Source organism: Neovison vison, chromosome 2 (assembly GCF_020171115.1).
Source record: "Neovison vison isolate M4711 chromosome 2, ASM_NN_V1, whole genome shotgun sequence".
Lineage (NCBI taxonomy): Eukaryota > Metazoa > Chordata > Mammalia > Carnivora > Mustelidae > Neogale > Neogale vison.
In genome coordinates, this window is record NC_058092.1 from 49,285,760 (window position 1) to 49,302,540 (window position 16,781).

Genomic DNA, 16,781 nt, shown 5'->3' on the forward strand with positions numbered 1-16,781 from the left:
GGGCTGGATGCTAGAATGTAGGGATAAAAGAAGGGGCACCTACCATGAAGTAGGGACTGCACTGAAAATATCCTGTTTCTTAATTTCACAGATGAGCAAACTGAGACTCGGTTGTTATGCCCAATGTCACAGCAGCTATTAAGTAAGTGGAGGTGCTAGGATATCCACTTAAGCCTGACTTCAAATCCATCCTGTAGAGTCACAAAAGACAGCACAAAAGCAGTTCACATCATAGTAGAGCAGCCTCTAGGGGCAATCCCTTCAGTTATCAATTTGAGAATTCCTACCCAGGGAATGAAAGGTCTGGAGGACCTACCCAGTGGTACTGATACATGCTACAACATGGATAAAATAGAAAAGCGATATGCTAAATGAAAAAATCCAGTCACAAAAGACTTCCTATTATATTATTCTTTTTATATGATATGTCCAGGATAGGAACATCTATAGAGACAGAAAGTAGATTAGTGACTGGGGGAGGAAAGATCAAGGAGTGGTGAGTTAAAGGGTTTCTTTTAGGGGTAATGAAAAGTTCTAGAATTGAATATGGTAATGATTGCACAACCGTGTGAATATACTAAAAAAATACTGAATTGTACAATGTAAATGAGTATGGTTGGATGGTATATGACTTGTATCTCAAAAAAAGTGTTTTAAAAATTGAATAGTTCTGTTTATCCTCATGACCCCTATTCATTTATTTCCAAAGTTTAATTAAAAGAGTTCTATATAATAACAAGGAAGTGAGACTACATTTTGTAGAACGTTATTTTTAAAAATATACGCAAGATGTGAAAGCTTTCATTGGATCTCCTCAAATCCTGATATTCCACCCACATTCTACTGAGTTCCTCCCCTGAAGAATCTGTCTTGTTCTTTTCACCTCCTCCTGCAGCCTCCACATTCGGATCAAGTAGCCATTCTTAAGTAAGGAGAAATATGTAGCAGGGATATTGGTGGGAAAAGGAATCCATGTCACACTGAGTAATAGATTATTAATGTTCTCTCAGGACTAATATATTCCTAATCAGGCCTTTAATTTTTATGTTGGAGTAATCTGAAGCCCTAAAAAGAAGTAAAAACCTATTTGAAGCTTTTGTTTATAATATTCTACGGAGCCATCCCCGTCATTTGGAAAAAGTGCTTGACCATGGGATAAATGTTTATATAATTACAAACTGATGGCCAGGTTGCCAGCTGCCATTTATTGGGAAAGGCCATGGTCCCTAGCATTCTGAGCTTGATACTCTCATATCAGTTACCACAGGATGTGATGAGTTTATCTTGCTAGCATTTACCTCATTATTTTCTGTGTGAAAATAATGAAAATTATTTTCATTATTTTCTGTGTGTTTCCACTACCCTCTGCTCTCTCACTGGTCTTTAGGACAATTTTTTTTTCTTCCTTTCAGCCCCAAATGAAACAAAAATAAAGATTTTTAAAAAATGTTTTACATCTGTGGTCAAGGCACTATCTCAAATTCTTGGATACATGTATGGAGACTCCCTGAGATTAGATAATTCTGAGATATGGGGGAAGAAGAGAGAAAGGTAGAACAGTGATTTAGATGGGAGAAGGACTTGTGGGAGAACAGAGAAGGATTTCTTTAATTTAGAGGCAGAAGGAAGAACATTCCTTAGGGGGCCAGAGATCAAATGCTAGGAATACAACAAGCTATCCTTGAATATGGATATTCCACCTGATGACAACCTGCCCTTTGACATTACTGAGCATGGTTTGTCCCAGTCAATGAGAACTGACCAAACAGAGAGAGGGATTTTGGACAAATTGGTGAGGACAAGTTCATGGAGGAAGAACCTAGCTCCTTGGCCAAGGCAAAAACAAACGTAACTAGTTGTAATTTCCCTGTGAGTAGTGCCTAATGACACACTAATACCATCACATGGGATATGGTACTTAGTTTCCTTTTTCTCTATTGTGAAAAGCTAGTGGGAGAGCTGTGTCATTCCCTGTGCATCCCCAGCCAACTGTTATAGTTTGTCGTGTGCAGCAGACACTTGGAAAAAGTTTGTTGAATGAGCAAGCCAATATATGAAGTAATTTGTCCAAATTAACAGAGTGAGTTTAATGATCTGACTAGGATCCAAACTCAGGGCTCTAGATCCAACTCCAGTGTTTCTACCAAACACTTTCTATCTTTTCATAGGCCTAAAAAGGATGGATAAATAAGATGAAGGACAGAACTGCTTTGATTGAAGGAGGGGTTACATAGAGCACAGATAAAATGCACTTCTCTCTTTTAAGTGCTATTTCTGCCCAAGTAGCAAAGCTATCTCCTCCGGGTCAATAACTGGCTTCCAGGAAGCATAACTTCTTCAACACAGAATATCTTTGTTTGAGTAACATTGACCAAACAGAGACTGCATTATAATATTGGAGATAGAGAGTACTTGTGGGTTTGAGACTTATGATTTGAGTTTTTCTCTCTCTAGGTTAAGATTGTTTCCTTAAGAGCAAATGACTACAGAGTTGTGGTCAAATCTAAGTAATTCCCATATCAGTTGGGAGAAAGCATTTCCTGGGAATTATAATAATGCCAACTGGGCTACTAGCTCAATCCTTAAAGATAGAAGGAACATTGAAAATCATTTAATCCAGTGGTTCTCAATTAGGAGTAATTTTGCCCCCACAACCTATTTATATGCAGACATTTTTTGATTAACAACTAGTGGGTGCTCCCAGCATCTAGAGGGTAAAGACCACGGATATTAAATATCCTGTTATGCATAGGATAGCCCCCACAACAAAGAATTATCTGGCCCAAAATGTCAATAGTGTTACTATCAAAAAACTTTGATCTAGTCCCTAAGTTTGTCTAGAGTAGAATTTACAAAGCTCTGAAGGAATATGTCAAGGTCTAGTGTTCACTGTTTCACTGGTAGTTTTTCCATTACTGGACAGATTCTAGCTTAGTTGCTTGTTCTTCGTGCCCCTTGAATGCTGAATGGATATCACCACATTGTTTCTTAATTACTTGAGTCTGTGTCTTTCTTATCCATTGGGCCGTGAGCTCTCTAATGGGGCAGGTCTAATTCATTTCTATCTTTGCATTCCCAGCTTCTGCATGATGCCTTGTAAAAATAAATAAACAAACAAATAAATAAATAAATAATTCCTTGATAAACATTCAGTGAATACATAAATGAGCAAAAGATTAGAGATGTCTTTGATTCCAAGGTATACCCTATTTAAGGCTGAAATTCTCATTATTCTTACGTTCTAGGTAATGAATCTCTAGGTGGTGAAACTTCTCTCTTACACTGGGAGTGGTAGAGACAGACCACATGTTGCATCAGGCTCCATTTTGCTTTTTCCTCTAGGCAATCCTTAGGAGCTAGGAAAACTATATATACTCTTACTTTGCATTTCTAACTGGATGCAAATTTTCCTATAAAACAGCCGACACTAGGTAAATGGAAAATATTTTATAAGCAACAAGTTTAATTTGCTGAGTGCTTTGCATTAAAATCGCTGAAGTAAGTTGGTCTGGCCAATTCCCAAACTCCATTGCCAAACTAAGAAATATTTTCTTGATCTTGCTTTAAATGGCCATGAGCCATTGGACCACTGCGTTTGGACCAATATTAGAAGGAAGGAAAGAGCATGGAAACAAATTCTCCTGTGGGGTTGAGAAGGCCAGAGTAACTGACCACACTTTTCCAATTTTAGTTTAAAAGTCTGTAAATAATAAGGGTAATTCACATTTGTAAAGAACTTACATAGGACTTTTACATCTGTCTCACCTTCTCAAACTATAATAAATGTTCACCTAGAAGGAGATGTTCCAGGAAATATGTACACCACAGGATAAGTATGACAGGGCTGGTTAGAACTATATTGCTAGACCATTTTCTCATTTATGTTTGCAAGAAAACAGTGGAGAAGTTGACACAGTTTGTGTGACACACATTATCTCTTAAATTCACAATTTTCTCTTTTTCTGGAATTTCTGGAATTTCTTTTCCTCTTTTTCTGGAATTGTCTTTTGCTTTCTCTTGTTCATCCTTCGAACACATTCTAACATGTGCTCTAAGGCTCAACTTAAAAGTTACATTCTTTTTGAAGATTTCTTTGACTCCCTGGTAGTGACTCCCTTTTCCACGTTCCATCTGCCTATGTTCAGCCACTTCTCACACTATATTGTAATTATCTGTTTATATGTCCATATTCCCTAATAGACAGGTATCTCCTCAAGGGAGGGGATCAGTTTAACCTCCATTCTTTTTATGGTGTCATTTCTACAAAACCAGCCTATAATAATGTCACAATCAGGCCATACTAAAAAACAAAAAAACAAACTTCTTTCTAAATATTTCCAAGAGACTATGATCATATTTTGCTTTCCTTGATTAATGACTTTTATTTAATCACTATATATTTATTGAGGTTCTAGTGTGACCATGGCCCTACATTTGGTTAGAGAATATTCACAAAGCATAATAAAAGGACTAAAATATATGGAGTATCTAATCTGTGCCAAGTACCATGCTGACATTTTATAAATATCATCTCATTTAATCTCTGCCACACCTGGGAGGTACTATTGATTCTATGTTGCAGGTTAGGAAAATGAGCTCCACATAATTAAATCACTTGTTCAAGGTCACACAAGATGTAATCTTTATATTTGGGGGAAGTTTTAATTTAATTATGGTAATAACACACACACACACACACACAATTTGCAAAAAGTTATTTTTTATGTGTCAAGGCTGAAAAGAATAGAAATTCTGAGTCCTGGTTCATGGCTCTGTAGTCCAGTAGCTCTGTTGCTTTAAATCTGGGATAAAATCTGTTTTCCTCCCTACATTAATTCTCCAATCCAAGGCATATGCCCATCCCCATGTGTGCCCTGCCTGAGTCACTGTGACACTGGCCTCCATGGACTGCTGTCTTGGGCTCTCTTATGGTCTGCCTTTGGTTGGGTTTAGCTAACAGCAAACATCAGAGGAAGGAGAAAGATTTCAAAGCATTTCTTCACTCCCCCTCTACCATATTTACTCACTGCTAGGCAAGGGCCTGACAGCTCCCTGCTCTTGGAAACTGAGCAAAGGTGGTGCTAACACTGTAGAGGTTCCCATGGCAGCTTCCTCTCTTGTCTACTCAAGCACAAGAATGATAAAGCCTCTCAGATTATGAGGATCTCCCAAAGGTACATTTTCTCTCCCATTTCCCTTAACCTTGCCCACACTCTATACACAGTACTTCATGCAGCTCTTCTAATAACCCATGGAGTGTGCCATTTTTGTTGAGGTAGGGACTAACACACTCTGGGCAATTCCATTTATCTCTCCCAGGCTCAATTTCCTCATCTGTAAAGTGGGGATTAAGAATCCCCACTTTAAGTGATTCTTAAGAATTCTGTGAGGCTAAAATATGTTAAAATTTAAAAAAAAAATTAAAGAAAAATTGCTTAAAAGGTTTTAAAATTTTAAAGTATTAAAGTACTTTAAAAATTTAAAAGTACTACTGAAAGGTTTATAATTGTAAATTTTTTGTTCTTTTCTATTGCAGTGTGCACTTTCATTTACCAAATAGCTACTGAGGATCTATTTACCGTCAGGCCCTAACTGAACTGCTAACAGAACTCCTCTTAAGCAGAGATTTAATTAGAGAGGGGAAGAGGCACATTTAGGTCGAGGAGGGAGGAACAGGTCTTAAATAGAGGAAAAGATGTGACCTGGCCTGAAAGAATTCCTACTGAATTTTATTAGGTAAAGTTGGTGGGGGCAGTGCAAAAGATTCTAGGGGAAAGTAAATGCGTGAGGGGATGTGCAGACATGGGAGAGAGCAAGGCATATTCAGGGTGAGTGAGCAAACTGGTTTCATGGGAGAAGAGACTGGGAACACAATGTTGGGCCAGACGTTCAAGGGCTTCGTGAAGAGTAATTATATATTTTTAGGAGCCCTGGATGAATAAGAGGAAAATAAATTCCAGTGTATTTTAATATCTTTTTCCTACTATGGCATCTGTCCTATGAAAAGCTCTACACTTAAAAATAACTGATCCGATGGGATTTGGATGTCTTCACAATATGATTCAATTGATTGTCCTAATGGATTTTGCAGTAGATTGGATATTAAAGTGGCCAAGAAAGGATTTGACTGAAAGTAGACAATTTGGTCCAACAAGTACCTTTGTCAACAAATATTTCTTTAATTTCTACTATTGTATATTATCTTGGGACCCAAGGAGGTTAAAAAAAAAAAAAGCCCACACAGTTCATTTAGTAGAATCCCTGTCCAGCCTTTCTCCCTTGTATTTGATAGATACACAATACACCTGTATTGTTTTTACTCCTTTTGGTTAAATAATAAAACAAATGACCCATTTAATATATTATCTAGAGCAGAACTATCCAGTAGAACTTTCTGTGATGAAAAGCTTGCTGCCTGTAGTTATTGAGAGCTTGAAATATATCTAATGCAGGGCACCTAGGTGGCTCAGTCATTAAATGGCTGCCTTTGGCTCAGGTCGTGATCCCAGGGTCCTGAGATGGAGGCCCACCTCAGGCTCCCTGCTTGGTGGGAAGCCTGCTTCTCCATATCTTGCTCCCTGCTGCTTGTGTTCCCTCTCTCTCTCTGTCAAATAAATAAATAATATATTAAAAAATAAACATATCTAATGCAACCGTGGGACTGAATTTTATTTTATTTTTTTCCTATTACTTTTTTTTAAAATTTATTTTCAGCGTAACAGTACTCATTGTTTTTGCACCACACCCAGTGCTCCATGCAATACTTGCCCTCCCTAGTACCCACAACAAGGTGGGACTGAATTTTAAGTTCTGTACAATGCAGTGTTGGGTTAGTGACTACTGTATTGGACAGTGCAGGTTTAGAGAGAAGTGTCCATAAGTAGGAAATACATATAAAATCCAGCCATCATGTCTCCATAACAAAGCATAGCTGATGAAGTCCTTTTCTGTACTAATTGCTACAATGTTTGAGCCATGGTTTCATGGTTCAGGATGTAAGCGTCCAGGCACTTCTTATGAACTCCTACCTTGTTGTTTCACTTTAAGAGTACTGTTTAATCCATGTTTACTCAACTTCTCTCCTAAAAGGTTAAATGGGGGTGGTAGGAGATGATTTTCCAGCTGTAATCACTGTGATTCATTGAATGTGTTTACACCTGCTGGGCTTAAAAATAGCATAATCTTAATTTAGTAGCACCTGTAGTCAATCTAAATAATTATAAAAAGGCTTGGTAAACCTGTGATTGTGCTGAGAGACAGCAACGCCGTGTGAGTGGTCGCATGAACAGCCTGCTAAGAACTTCTCAACCGTTAAGATGGGCAAACATAAGGTGTTTACTTTTTATTATGATTCTTTGAAAAATGCATATGCATACATGTAAGGCATAAAATACAGACAGTGCAAAACATACAATTCCTACACAAAATACAAGGTCAAAGAGGCCTTTCTTTCCTAATTAAACATTCTAATATTATGCAATCTTATATTACTTATCTTTGATACATCTCAGGGCCAGAATCTATATTGCCTTGATAAGACTGGGGAAATCTAGGGAAAAGGAAAATATGTTACTCAGTTTTCTAATGCTATTGAGGTATCTTGTGATTCTCTGAATACTCTATGCTCCTGCACATTGCCACTCATATATGAGTCCTATTTCTCTAGCCAGAGAGGCCCTTCATCTCCTTATCGACTGATAAATACCCTTTTGGGTTGTCCAAGAACCAGCATAAATGATAGCTCCATTACTGAGATTTCTCGGACTTCCCAATAGATGCAGTGAACTACATTCCTTGACAATTTTCATATACCTCAATTAGAGCAAAAGAATCATTATGGATATTTGTTTTTATGTGTATACACCATGAGAATTATGAGTCCATTCAGAGCAGGGACTATATTCTATTAATCTTTATATTCCTAAGAATTATCACAGAGCTCAATGTTACTTAATTCATAGTTGTTAAAAACAAAAACATGGGTCACCATTCAAGTAACTGTAATTTCAAATTGTCTTTTATTTCTCTATGTTCATGCATGGATGTGTGATTGGAATAATCCAAAACAGATATACTCCCCAAATTCTTTGGGATTATATACTAGACTATATTATATGAAGGAAGGACTTTTACCCTTCTAAGTATGTTTTAATATTTAAATTTATCCCTTCATTATCGAAGCTTTGAGCCTCCACTAATTTGGTTGACCTGAAATACAGTCCTTCCTTATTCCTTACCATTACTTCCACTACCTGCCAAGGATCCTTATTTTAAATTATTCTGAGTATTCCAGAGGAGATGTGATTTTTCTATATAAAACAACCACTATAAAATATAAATTCTGTAAGAACAAGTGTTCCTTTTTTTGGTTTGTTTTCAGTTTGAGTTTGACAAAAATCCATAGCCTTAAACAGTACCTAGTAAAAACTCAAGAAGTATTTTAGGTTAAAAGTAATAAAAAAGTATCAAATTTGCCTATTTCTTTACCATCCCTCAGTCTATCATCCCACATGTTCACCATCCAGCTTAACTGACTACTAATCACTCATCCACTCACAAGTTGCTGCCTATGCTGCCACCTGGCTCTCTCCTGAGCTCCTCTAAACAATGGCACTCTATGTGCCCAGACAGCTGCCCATCCCACCAGTGACCTTTGTGAGCCCACCTCTAGGATTCCACCACCAACATGTGCACTTCTTCCATTTTACCTGACCAGCTCCTTCCGTGGGGGTTTCTATAACAGAGCTGATTGATGCACCTAGTGATACCATTCTTCTTTTCAAATGAGTCTTCCTTGCAGAACACATAGGTGACTTCGGACAGAATGTAATGGTCATAGTGGTGTTATATCTGGGTGAGAGAATGCTCAAATGTAATCTGCTAGTGTAAAAGAAAACACAGCCCTCTCTAATAGGCCCATTTGTTCTGGTCCATTCTGACAGACTTCACTTAGTGTGATTTTTCTCTTAGAAAAAAAAAAAAAAGAAAGAAACTTTTCTTTCTCTTTGTTCAGGCCCCTTCACAAACTTCCTTTTTTTTTTTTTTGGCGTGGTTATAGTCTAGATATATGCTCCTTTCTAGGAAGTTCCTAGAACCACATGAAAATCAAAATATGTGTTTGAATATCTGTTCATTCTTAGACTGTTCATCCCAGAGGAGTCCGACTTTTCCACATGTGGCTCATGGTGAGAATGAAATTGGAAAGCCTTGGTAGTTAAAGAGGTTGGGGAGGTGGTCTCTACTCTTAAAGAGGTCACTATTGGGAGGCAGGGTAAGAATGGGAATAGGGTGTGACCCCTTATGCTCCCTTCTATAATTTGTCATGAGATAAACATAATTTAGGAGATCAGTTTACTGGACTATAGAATGTTCTACAACAGTGAATCACAAAACTTGGTGGGTTATTAGAGTTATCTGGGAGTCTCAGAACACCATTCTGGGATGTACCCCAGGGTTCCAGAGACTTTTGTTTTTTATAGTGAAGGAGTTCTTTTAGCATCCCCCAGGATTTGGGATGCTAGTCACTGAGGGCCTCTAGGGTAGTGTCTTTCTATTTTTACATATATGGAACACATAGAAAACAATAATGCTTAATGTTTGAACTGTACGACAGAGAAAAGGAGCACAGTAGCTATGGCCTGAAGCAATCATCCCAATGGGGTTCCAGCCACTCTAGACCCAATATGATGCCCAGATTGCAGGGAGGATTATTTTTGGCACATTTATACTCATGTGTCACTGCACATGCCCAGTTAGGAAGCTTTGATTTAGAGAAAGTGTGACCGAACTCAACTCTTCAGTATCCTATCTGAATGATGGGATTAGCTTAGTAGTTCTGTTTTCCTGAACAATACTTGCTTAAAGAGGATGGACGACAGTTGAGAAATTGTAGAAGGAAAATGACTCCAAAATAAAATGTTTTCCATGTATAAATCCATGAAAGGATAATTTTCATAATGATAAGAATCCTTGGAATTTAGAATGCTTTATTTTCATGTTTTGTTCAAAAATATTTAAGCTCAAATTGCTTACCTTGGTATTCAAAGATCTCTTTGCGAGAGCCTATATTTCTACATGTATCTCCTTTTCCTCTTTAAATACCCTAAATTCCAGTCAAAAGAGACTCCATGTGTTTACTGATGGTAGTTTGGTATTTCTCAACAGGAGCTTTATGCTCAAACTTCTTTCTCTTCCTAGATCACTCATCCTGCATGGCTCAACTCAGATTTCTCTACTCTCAAAGAATTTTTCTCTCACCAGAAACAGAAACCATAGCTCCCTTTTTTGAACTTCTGTAAACTCTTATCTGGGCCTCTATTTTATTTTTTATATACTATGTTACGTTATGGCTGTACACAATCTATAGCTGTATAAGATCTGATTCATGGGAATTAGACAAGCTTAGGTTCAAATTTAGAATCTGCACTTAAAAGATGAATAACCTTATAACAATTATTTAAATTTGCTGAACTTCAATTTCTTAATCTAACAGATTGGGTGTAAGAGTATCTTAGGTTGTACACTGTTGGCCAACAATGGCTTCCAGTCTTCATCTCCTATATTTGCCCTTTGGAATGTGATTTGTAGCTCATGCATCAGTAGAGTCCGTTTCCCCACTCCTTGAACTTGGGTTAGTCTTGGGACTTGCTTTAATAGAATATGATGAATGTGTCAGTTCTGAACTTAGGCCTCAAGAGACCTTGCCTGTTCCCATTTACCCTTTTGAATCCTGCTCAGCTATCATTTGAACAAACTAACACTAACTTCCCGGATTATGTGAGCCCACTTGGAGCAGAGACAGACTGTCCTACTAAGAACATTCCAGATGAGCCAGCAGCTAGGGGACTCACAGGAAGATGAATAAGTGAGCAGTGAGCACAGGTGATATGAAAACCCACAATGAGCCCAACACAAATTACCAACACATAGACTCGAATTGTGAGCTTAAAAAATACATGGCTATTTTAAGCTAGTCTTTCCCAAACTTCAGCTTGCATCAGAAGGACTTTGAGGGCTTTTTAAAATAAATATTATTGGGACCTGCCTCTGGAGTTTCTGATTCATAGGTTTCAGTTGGGGTCCCCAAATTGCATTTCTAACAAGTTTCCATGTGATATTGATGCAGATGGTTCAGGTACCACATTTTGAAAATGACCATTTTACATTGCTAGGTTTTTGTGTTGTTTTTTTTCTTTAAGATTTTTAAAATTATTTATTTGAGAGAGAGAGAACATGAGCAGGGGGAATAGAGAGATGATGTGGGGCTTGGTCACAGGACCCTGAGATTATGATCTGAGTAGGAGGCAGATTCTTAACTGACTGAGACACCTAGGCACCCCTGCACTGCTGTGTTTTGAAGTAATTTGTTAATGTATTAAAAGCTACCTAGAAGGAATATTGCAAAGGCTGGCTATCATGAATTTAAAGTGTTTGGAAGATAGTAAGCATTCAAGGAGTTTACTTACTGTTACCTGTTATATCTTCTATACTAGCCTATAATCACCTTAAGTAAAAAGATTATTTTATGTGTATCCTACTGTTATATCTCAATTTGCATGTGGTAAACACTTGAATTTCACTTCAAGGTCTTACATAAATAGCAAGCAGATATCATACACAATCTCTTTCCTCTTAAACATGATTATATTCTTTCTTAATTTGGAGACCTTTTCTATAGATAATTTATCTACTCTTTAATCAATTCTAAAATCCTTGATTTTTTTTCTTCTTGCATTCATAAGTCTATGGAATTCTGCTAAAAATCCGAGGATCAATGTTTTATCATGGGATGGTTGAAGATGGATGGTACTATAGTAGCTTGAGGGATTGAGGACTCTGGGAAGAAGGTAGCTTAAGTAATTACCCATGAAAAGAAAATCCAAAATGGATGAAAGATCTAAATGTGAGACCGGAAACCATTAAAATCCTAGAGGACAGGGGCGCCTGGGTGGCTCAGTGGGTTAGGCCGCTGCCTTCAGCTCAGGTCGTGATCTCGGGGTCCTGGGATCGAGTCCCGCATTGGGCTCCCTGCTTGGCGGGGAGCCTGCTTCCTCCTCTCTCTCTCTCTCTGCCTGCCTCTCTGCCTACTTGTGATCTCTGTCTGTCAAATAAATGAATAAAATAAAAAAAAAAATCCTAGAGGACAATATAGGCAGCAACCTCTTTGATCTCACTCATTGCAACTTATTGATAGCAAAACTAAAATGTTGCCTACAGAATGGGAGAGGATATTTGCAAATGACATTTTCAATAAATGGTTAGTATCTAAAATCTGTAGAGAACTTATCAAACTCAACAGCCAATAATAATAATTAAGAGATGGGTGGAAGATAAAAATAGACACTATTTCCAAAGAAGACCTCCAAATGGCTAACAGAAACATGGAAAGATGCTCAACATCACTCATCAGAGAAATAAAAATCAAAACCATGATGAAATACCACTTCATGCATGTCAGAATCGCTAAAATTAACAACACAAGAAAGAACAGGTGTTGGTGAGAATGCAGAGAAATGGGAAACTTCGTGCACACTGGTGGGAGTGCAAACTGGTGTGACCACTCTGGAGAACAGTATGGATGTTCCTCAAAAAGCTAAAAAAAGAACTAGTATATGATCCAGCAATTGCACTACTAGATGTTGACCCAAAGGATACAAAAAACACTGATTCAAAGGGATATATGCACCTCAATGTTTATATTTATAGTAACATTATCACAATAGCCAAACTATGGAGAGAGCCCAAATGTCCATCAACTAATGAATGGATATAAAAGATGTGGTATATGTATAAAATGGAATATTACTTAACTATCAAAAGGAATGAAATCTTGCCATTCACAATGACCTGGAGAGAGCTAGAATGTATTATGTTAAGTGAAACAAGTCACAGAAAGACAAATGCCATATGGTTTTACTCATATGTAAAATTTAAACAAAACAGACAAGCATATGGGGGGGGAGGTGGAAAAACAAACCATAAGAGGTTTTTGTTTGTTTGTTTGTTTTTTAAATTTTATTCATTTATTTGAAATAGAGACCAAGACCAAGCCTGAGCAAAAGAGAGAAACAGACCCTCCTCCCACCCCATGGAACAAGGAACCTGATGTGGGGTTTGATTCCAGGACCCTGAGATCATGACCCAAGCTGAAGGTAGATGCTTAAGCAACTGCGCCACCCAGGCACCACCCCCACCCGATAAGAGACATGGGGAAGTGGTGATGCAACATGGGGGCTTAAGTGGGTAGGAGAAGAATCCATGAAACAAGATGGGATAGGGAGGGAGACAAACCATAAGTGACTCTCAATCTCACGAAACAAACTGTGGGTTGCTGGGGGTAGGGGGGTTAGGAGAAGGGGAGTAGGGTTATGGACATTGGGGAGGGTATGTGCTTTTGGGTAAATTGGAAGGGGAGGTGAACCATGAGAGACTATGGACTCTGAAAAACAATCTGAGGGGTTTGAAGTGGCGGGGGGGTGGGAGGTTGGGGTACCAGGTGGTGGATATTATAGAGGGCATGGCTTGCATGGAGCACTGGGTGTGGTGAAAAAATAATGAATACTGTTTTTCTGAAAATAAATAAATTGGGAAAAAAAAGAGACATGGGGAATGGGCTAGATGTGTGATGGGTATTAATCAGGCTTCCCACTGAGCAGGGAGCCCAATGTGGGGCTCGATCCCAGGACCCCGGGATCATGACCTGAACCGAAGGCAGACACTTAACTGAGCCATCCAGGAATCCCCCTCTATCTATCTTCCATATTAGTTAATCTATAGTAAATAACATAGTAGCTGGTATGGGGATTATAGGGAATTTTTTTTTTTTTTGGCTAAACTATAAACTATATACTGGTAACAGATGAATTATATTAACACTAATGGTTAATAGGTGGTTGTTCCATGGATTATAATTTTATATTTTAATCATATGCATTTCACTGCTGAGTATTGGGAAATCTTTTCCCTCTATTGTATTTTCTTTTAGGTGAAGAGAATCCAGTTAGTCATACCTCTGGCCTCTTTCTGTCCCTTTACTCAGTCTACGTACGCCAAGGGAGCTGCAGTGACTCATCTGATTGGTAAATCTGAGAAGAATAAATGCCTAGACATGCTCAGCCTAAGGCCTCCATTTTTTTCAGTTTCATCCTTTAGATCAATTACATGTGAGTTTGATACTTTGTTTTTATTCCTCTATTTATATAGATCTAGCTTGTCCTCTGAAAGCTCAACTGTGTTTATACATACATTCGTTACCCTTTGATTTCTTGATAGGTTATCCTTTGTCATTGCCAGAATTAAAATTGTTTCCTGAGACCCCATTTTTCTTACTTATAGAGCACCCTTTAATTACTTTGCTGCTTTTGGCCCTTGTATGTTTTTGAGCCACCTTATTTCCAAGACTAAGGCATCATGGGAATGCTTTAATGCATTTTTTTGGTTTGGGATCTGAGGTTATTTTTCTGATTTTCTGTATACAAGCAGAACTTGAATCTCTAACTTGATAGTAGCCCACAATTCTTTTTATTTGCCCAAATAAAATCTATTTTATTTCAAATATTAAAGCCATAATCTGAATCTTTAATATTCATAAGTATATGTGCTCTCTCTCACTGTCCCTCTCTTTCAAATAAATAAATAAAATCTTTTAAAAAAATATTGGCTCTCATCTTGGGAAGACTAAGTTGAAGGATGTATTTTATACATGGAGCAGTAAACTCCTAATATTAATCCAGATTATACAGATATATTCCCCTAAATATAGACAAGACCAAACATCCACAGGACCCCATAAAATATTTGCATTTAGGGGCAGGGAAGAACAGAAGATACTACTGGAAAATACTACTCTAAGGGTGGGGTGGAGCAGGGGAAGGAAGGAGTTGCACTGAACATGCCTAGTTCACACTTCCCTAATGTACCCACTACATACGTGTATGTTACTTTACTTTCCTTTGACTGTGGTATGTAAAGAGAGGGAGAACATTCAGTAGTGTTATAGAAATGGAGGCAGAGGCAGATCAATCTTAAACTTGTAGTAAATAAGTTTGTATAAATGAATGAAAAAAAATGAGGGTGTTTCCCCAGGAAAATACATACATTGAAGTAGAAAAGCCTTCTCTGAAGTTCATAGGTATTATCACTAGAATACTGTTTTAAGTTCCAAAATGAAACCTTACTAGTTGCATTGCATTTGAGTCTATTTTCTGACACTTTTACTGAGATCCAGGACATTGCCCAAGAGTAGCTGGACAGTAACCATATCATCACTGTTCAATCCTGCCAAGCAATAACTGCACACCTATACCATAAGAGTTGCCCAATGAAGCACTATGCAATGACAATAATGATGACAGAGGGGATAACATTTACAAGCTCTTATGTGCCAGGCATGTGCCAAGTGCTGAATATATTCCCACATTTGGTCTTCAAAATGATCTTATGAGTTAAATATCCATATTCTCACTTTATAATTAGGAAAAACAAGGTAAAGTAACATACCAAATAAAACTCATAAAGCTGAAAGTAGCAAAGTCAGGATTTGACCCCAGATTGGCTGGCTATAAACCCTCTGTTCTTTTACAAATGCCAAAGTAAACACATCTGTAAATATTACAGGGCTGGGTTATGAGAACTCTAGGACTCTTCTGACTTTGTGTTTCTATGACCCGACAGTGTGAAAAGTTCCTGCTAGTTAAATGCTGCCCCAGATCATCGTTTCTCTTCTTCCCTCTTTTCATTCTTTTCTGTTTCTTCTCTATTTGGAAGTTCCAATGGGCTAATTGGAAAGGTCTTGCATAAATACAGTAAAAGTCATTATAAGGTTATCCAAAGGACAAAATGGGGAGGAAAGCTAGGCTACAAGTGGAAAATTGTTGTAAGTTTGAATTACGACCTGGCTGGACCCACTCAGGGATCAGTAGAGAAAAACATTGTATGCCAGGACACTGTAAAATAGGTTTTACTTCAAATTCTAATACACCAAGAATATAATTTAAAAATGGAAGATAAATACCTTACAAATACATTCTTAGATCTCATAATTTCAAAGGGTAGAATTATGTAGAATCCTGATTATCATTCTAGGGAATATTCCAGATAAATATTTAGTTCTCTAATATAATATTTGGAAAGAGCACCGGGCTTTGAAAGCAAAAGTTTGGATCTTACTGTGTGAAACAGGACATATTGGTTCATCTCTCTGAGCATTAATTTCTGTACAAAGGGCTAAATACTTATTTCATGGACTTTTTGTGAGTGGTCAAATGAAAGAAAAAGTATATTAAATTGCCTCGCTCAGTACCAGGGCTCTAGGTGATATTAATAAGCACACACTGTATTTAAATCATTGGAGTTACATCATTACATTTCCTCAGATCCCCACGTCACTTTCTTGACAAATGCCATAATCTTATAAACATCTGAAAATCATTTGCATTTATTCAGTCATTCAGTTACCATTTTGGGGGTGCCTGTGTTATGCCAGATACTGTGTTCTTCTCTATGGACCTAGAGATTAAAGGGAAGTTTTCAAGTTGCTTCTGATAAAGTAGAGAAGAAACCAGAAAAAAGATAATTACAAAACAGTATGAGACAGCATATGATAGAAATAATCACCTAGAAAGGATCCATAACCATAAAAGAAAAATGACCTTAAATGTAATCAGATTTGTAAATGGAGTCTTTCTTTGGCAACTCAGTAACTTTCTGCTTTTGGCCAAATCACACATTGTTCTTACATGTGACTCTGATTCTTATAACTTGAAGATACTTCCCTGTGATAC